The 6,761-nt window shown below is 40.3% G+C and overlaps 1 pseudogene; it reads right to left on the minus strand.

Annotated features, from left to right (window-relative positions):
• Positions 1 to 509: 509 nt before the first annotated feature.
• Positions 510 to 2,970, minus strand: LOC129494154 (zinc finger CCCH domain-containing protein 14-like; annotated as a pseudogene).
• Between the last annotated feature and the right edge of the window lie 3,791 nt (positions 2,971 to 6,761).

The following is a 6,761-nucleotide window of genomic DNA, read 5'->3' on the forward strand; positions in this document are numbered from 1 at the left end:
GGGAGAGGCTATTAAAGAAAAGTAAGATACAACTCCAATATAAGACTAGCAAGAAGATAGAGGCGGCACCAGCACTTTTTGGAGCTGTGGCTTTCCAGAAGATAATTTCTTTCTAGGTACATTGAGTCTGAGTGGTGAAGGTAGTCATTATTTGAATAAGTAGTCATTATTAGCATAAATATTTCTGGCACTCAGAATGAAGCTGAGGATATTAATTTCCATCATTAGAATATACAAGAGATAGTTAAAACCATGTAAATGGATGGAATCAATTAGAAATCCTAGAAGCCCTGAATTTATAAGGATTCTTAAACAGTCTTTTCATAGTCAAAACAAAAAAGCACCCAATGTTAAAACCACTTTATAAATAGAAAAATCAGACACCAGATAGGCAATAAACTTAATATTATGAAAACAATAGATTTTAAGTTTCAAAGATTTGACAAGTTCTGCAGAACATTTTTTGTCAGGTAGACATTCCACAATCTTCAGCCAAGTAGGACTGAGTGTCATTCACTGGTGTGAGGTTGAATCCATACAAGGCGTGTTGTAGTGGTCCCGTAATGGTGGGATGATAAAATGTGCAGTCTGGTCCTGTACTTCTGCAGTGTTTTGGGTGGTAGAAGGGACGTTCCATTTTCCTAAAAGTAGGGAAATCACAGTTGACTACTAGGGGGTGGTGCTGGTATTGCAACTGCTGGTTTTAGAGGCAGTACTGGAATTATTCTACTCATATGAGTAAAGGGACAGTCTGACTTGGTATGTTTTACATCATATTTACAATTTGGATGAGCAAAGAAACATTTTTTTTTTCAGCAAATTTGCAATCAGGGGAGGCTTTGCAAGGTGAAACAGGATGATGGCAAGCACACTCATCCCCATTTTTACAGGCAGGCTAGTACTTGCAATGCTCCAAAAGTTTTCTGGTTTCTGGACCATGTTCAGTTCACTCATCTCAGCATCTGAAAATCTACCATTTGGCTTTTTTTTTTTTTTTAAGATTTTTTAATTTATTTATGAGACACACACACATACAGAGAGAGAGAGAGAGAGAGAGAGAGAGAGAAAGAGAGGCAGAGACACAGGCAGAGGGAGAAGCAGGCTCCATGCAGGGAGCCTGATGTGGGACCCGATCCCGGGTCTCCAGGATCAGGCCCTGGGCTGAAGGAGGTGCTAAACCACTGGGCCATGGGGGCTGCCCCCATTTGGCTCTTCAAGCTGCCTTCTCGTCAATGCAACTGCTGTGGGTAGAGGAGACCCCTGAGTCCCTTGTTAGAGGCTGTACTTTGGTTTACAGGTTTCAGGCCTTCAAAACCCATGTCCTCCTCTTGATCTGCCATGTACCCTGCAGGGCTGGGGACATAATCCAGTGTCGCTGTAACCTTGGGACTTGCAGGTTTTACAAGATCTCATCTGCATAAGGTGTCCTGAGAGTCCCCGAGGGGTATCTGCAGTCTTCATCCTTGGTTCTTGGTTTGGTGCCACTATTGTTTCCTCAGACAGCTTTGGCTTCTTCAGAATGATCTTGTGTCTCATGGACCATGGATCCCGTGTCATAGTAATCTTGTCTGATTTGCAGAGTTTTTGCCATTACGTGGTCAATTTTCAGTAACAGCTGCCACTGTTGTTCCTTGGCCTTTTTTTATATTATCTCCCTTTGTTTGCTCTTCTTTAATGGAGGGACTTATTCTGGGGGTCCTGCTTTGCCCCTGGACTATTTCTGCCGGCAATCCTTCTTGATGGGTTCAAATTCTTGGAGCAACTGGAAATGTCTGTTCTGTGAGACTATAGAATAGTTGCTTTTGTTACAGATTCTTGAACTTCAGATATAGCCTTCACAATTAGATGCTTGTCAGCCGGTTTAGAAGGTGGAAGTGAAGATCTCCTTCCAGGCTTTGCTGGCACTGACACGCTGCTGGAGATGCTTCCTGTATGAGACCCACAATCATCATCTTCCTCCTCTTCGTCTCCACCATGATTGAAATTTTTTACTTTAACAATTGAACTTACCCCACAGGCAACCTTCTCTTCCAAAAGTTTTCTTCAATACTCATTTTTTTCTGAGTTGTTTCTGAAGAAGGGACTCCAAGTCTTTTCAAAGATGTTAAACGCTCTCATTTCACACAAACGTCCTGTTTCATGTACCTGCCTATTCTGTTTATCAGGTGGCTTGACTGCATGGATACTGCTGCTGCTAAGATTGCACCTGTTTAAATGAGCACCACTGTCTGCATTTGGACTTGCAGCTGGTTGATAAGTTTCAATAGAAGGGCAAGAAGAACCATATGCAAGTTCCACTCTAGTTTTTTTTTTTTTTTTTTTTTCTGAGATAAGGGATTCTCCTGCACAAAAGTGAGGTCTTCATCAGTGAGATCATCTGGTTCTGGCTTAATATCAATCACATCTTCAGAGGGGAATGGCTCCTCAGAGGCTTCTCAGTTGACATTAATCGGGTTGCAGCTTCATCCTCCCGAGTCTGTCTGACAGTAGTGGTTTTCTGCTCCTGTGAACTAGTGGAGACCCTGAAACTGTTTTTCAGGTCTAGTGCTAGCAATCGCAAGAGGCGGCACTGCAGCTTCATGCCTTCTCTCCTCGCCCTGACTGAAACTGCTCTTGTTTGAAGACATGATATTATCAAAGATGTTGCTATCAGAAGACTTTAGGCAAAAAAAAAAAAAAAAAAAAAAAGACTTTAGGCTACAAGGATCAATTGTAACAGAGCAAAGTTTATCTAAATCATGTTTCTGAAGCCATACAGTGAACTGAATTGTGTTGTTCCCTAGAAACAGGGACACGTCCCATCATTTGGTCCTGATTTTTCCTGTTGGCCACCATCACCAATAATGCAATCAGGAGGTTCTTCATCAACAGAATATCTTGCAATTTCCCCTTGATGGCCCTTGAGATCTTGCAACTGATCTCGGTGCCAATTTCCGTGGCTCCCTGAGGAGCAGGTGGTGGGCTCAGCATTGCTCTGCGCTTAGCTCGCCCAGAGCCCAGCTGGCTCCCCAGCCCTCAGGTGTGCTGCCAAAGCTGCCAGCTGCCAGCACTGCTGCAGGCCAGGCGCTCTGCATGACTTAGCCCCACCAGCCCTGGTAAAAATATTTTTAGGGTGATGGTGGAAAATCTAGCATAAAAATCTAGTAAGTATGGACCAATACATCTGGAAATAGAGTAATAGCTGAAAATATGTAGAGTTGGGGAAGGCTGTATGTTTCACCTTCTTATGTATTTTGCTTAATGGTTTACGGTGGGAGATGTTTGCACACGTTTAAAAGCTATTGTGAAAGAGCTGATGGAAAAGGAGAGGGTGAAGTTATAGGAGAAAGAAAATAAGAAGTGACATCCAGGCAGTAACGGCAGATACTGTTGCCATGTGTCCCTATTGTTTAATGGTTCTGTCTTCTCAGTATGTCTCCATCTTTTAAAAAATATTTATTTATTTGAGAAAGAGCAAGAAAGGTGGGAAGGGGCTGATGAGAGGGAGAGAGTCTTAAGCAGACTGTATACCGTGTGAGCTGACTCAGGGCTGGATCTCACCACCCTGGGATCAGGACCTGAGCTGAAACATGAGTCTGACAGCCAGCCGACTGTGTACCAGGTGCCCCAGTATGTCTCCACCCTGATACAATATGACTGCATGTAGAGGAAACATGATGTGTGGGGTTTTTTAAAAGAGAAAAGCAGACACAAACACTGTTAATCCAATCCTTCTGAGTACATACACAGCTGCTATTTGAAAAGCAGAGAAATATATAATGCTCCAAAAGCTTACTCAGAATCACACCATTTCAACAATCCTTCTAGTTTATCTTGCATAAAATTACTCAGTTCTTCCCATCCTTGATCTTAAGTGGTATCTGAATGTATTCCTGAAGGAGTGGAGGTACTTGCTCTCTTAGTCGAGTTAGGGGAAGGGACATTCATGCTGAACCCTGGGTCCGAGCTATCTGTTGCACACTGATTCTTTCCTGTAAGCAGCGGTGGTCACTTTTGCGGAAGTCCATGGTGCATGAGCTCATAGTTTATTCATGCTGCTCAGGCAATGGTACCGGGGGGTACTGGACATTTCTTTCCTCTTGATGTAGTTTCCTCTTAGTTCTTGCCAGCTATGGACTTGGGCTCAACTACCTATCTCCAACCTTTGCTCTGAGGTCAATCGCACTGTCCTTTGGAGGTCTCAAAACCAACTTTTCAGTCTCCAGAGTTCATGTCACGCAGGGAACTTAACATGTCTTAGCTAAGTTTATTTGCCACACATCTTTTAATTTTTCCTTCTTTTCAATTTGGCCAAACCCTCCAAATTGCTATATACCGGGCTAGTAAGGAATTAATTTTGTTTTTTCCAGAATCCAAAGGTGGATTGAAGTTCTTTTTGTTTTGCCATAGTTATTATTCTTGATACTATTCTTATTATTTAACAAATCTTCCCAGCAATGAGTTTCAAAGGCCCAGAGAAAATTAGCAGATTCACTTTTCTCACCCTTTCTTTCTTTCCTATTTCTATCTCTAGTGCTGTTAACTATATTTAATCCTTCTTTCTGACTCTGTATAAGCCTTAAACGAGAAGGGATATCCTTTTTCCCCTATGAATGAGCATTAGGAGATGGGTCCTCCAGGTTTGTGCTTGATACATAAATAAGGAGAACAAAAATAGTTAGCAAATCTAATCTTTTCTACTGATTTGCCAGGACATCTAGTACCAACCTTCTGGCCTAGGTGGAGGCTGCAATGAAGCCAGGAACACATGTAACGTGTGCACAGCAGCTGACAGGTTATGAGTCTATTGGGATGCCTAGGGCAAAATGATGCTGCAGACTGAGTACCAATCATGCATAAGCTATATCTTACACAGAAAATCAGATGCAACTCAGAACAGAGCACCACTGCCTTGAATGTAACATCTGTTTTATTACCTAAAGCAAAAGGATAATGAGGCAGCCATCCGGGAAGGGCGGCAGAGTCAGCAGCCCATACACACGAGAGAGCACATCTCGAGAATTTACAAAGACCCATTAGTCTGTGATTCTCAGTCTTGGCTCCACATTAAAATCACCTGCAGGAGTTTTATTGATTCAGGTGCCCAGGCAACACTCTATTATGTCAGAATCTCTGGCTATAGGACTCATTTTTAAAACTCCCAAAGTGATTCCAATGTGCAGCCAAGTTTGAGAACCACTGCACCAGAGGAAGAAACCTAAAAGGAGACTGGAAATCAGGCTTTTTGAAATTAGGGCCTATGCCCTCATAATCTTTTTTCAGTGTGAAGACAAATTTCTTATAAACCTAAAGATGTTATAATGCCTAGTGCTTTTTAAAGTTTATGAGTCGTTAGAGGAATGGACTTTTGTTAGGGTTCTCCAGTATTACTCTAGACTCATGGCTCCTTTCAGTATTATATTTTAGACTGTATCAGTGAAAATAGAAAAATGAGAAAATATTGCTTTAAAAAGAAAAGAAAAGAAAGAAAATGAGCTTGAAAAAATAAATCACAAGGTAGAGGATTCATGAGTCTTAAAAGAGTTATCTTTGACAGAACTCACAACTAAACTTTTCACCCCTATCACTTAAATAAAAAAGAATCTCAGTTTCTAGATGCAAACTACCAAAACTCTAAGCTCTCATTTTAAGGAAATTAAATTATGTGCTATACCTTACCAAATATCAATCAGCCTACAAGTCATGGTTCAGAAGTTCTGGAAAAAAAAATCATTAAATTTGTAAATCAACCCAGTATTTCACTGTAAAGGCAAACATAATATAGTTCACTTAATCAATATATTCTCCAAGGGAACTAGAAAAGTCTTTATGTTATTTAATTTCCAACACAGGCCCCTGCATTGTTTATCATTGTATACTGTCCTTTTTAAAAATGACATTTTTATAATGCAAAAATCTTGTTAGCTTTTAAGTATTAATTCACATATTTCACTGTTGATGTCAGCCTGACAGCTGTGAAAAAACATTACACATTGTCTAATGTGAATGCTAGCCCTGGAGGAGATAGCTAGAGGTAAATTCTACCCCATTCAGTTCATGACAACCACCGCTAGGAAAATGAACGTGATTAACAAATGGTGGAGAGGTTAGTAAACTTCGTGTGTTGTAAGAGTTTTTTAAAAACATGATAATGTGCAGGTACTATATCAAAATGAGTGCAAAGAAGACCTCTGGGAGACTATTTGCTAGCAAGCATCCAGTTTTGTTATCCAAAGATAGTATTTTTCAATAAATCATAGTATATATACACACATATATACACACATATGCATATGACATTTTTTTTGAGCCTAACAAAATTTCTGAGCCTTTTCTGCCAAATCCCACTTAGAATTACAGAGTATTTTGGCCTAGATGGGATTTTAGATATTATGAAAAACTATTTTGGGATAATACATAACTTCCTTTGGTCACAATTTTGCCTGTTAATTCCTCTAAGATCTTAGAGAAGTTACTTAAACTTTCTGACTATGCTAAAATTGTGATAACTAAGCAAGCATCCTAAGTGTTCATCCTATAGATGATGATCCAGAAATGTTAGTTGGGTATTTTACAAATGAAGTTAAGATTTGAGTGATTAGTCCTTGGCAGCAAAACTAGACATTGGCAGAGTTGAGACCAGAACCACAAGCTTCTGGCAACTTGCAAGTATTTTTACTTTTCCTCCTACCTCTTAAAAGTCAGAGAAGTTATGAGTCTTTAGGTTTCTTAGAATTTGTACCAGAACTCCCAAGCTCTTTTGAAAGGAAGAGACCACTAAG

This window comes from Nyctereutes procyonoides, unplaced genomic scaffold (genome assembly GCF_905146905.1).
Source record: "Nyctereutes procyonoides isolate TBG_1078 unplaced genomic scaffold, NYPRO_anot_genome, whole genome shotgun sequence".
Taxonomy (NCBI): domain Eukaryota; kingdom Metazoa; phylum Chordata; class Mammalia; order Carnivora; family Canidae; genus Nyctereutes; species Nyctereutes procyonoides.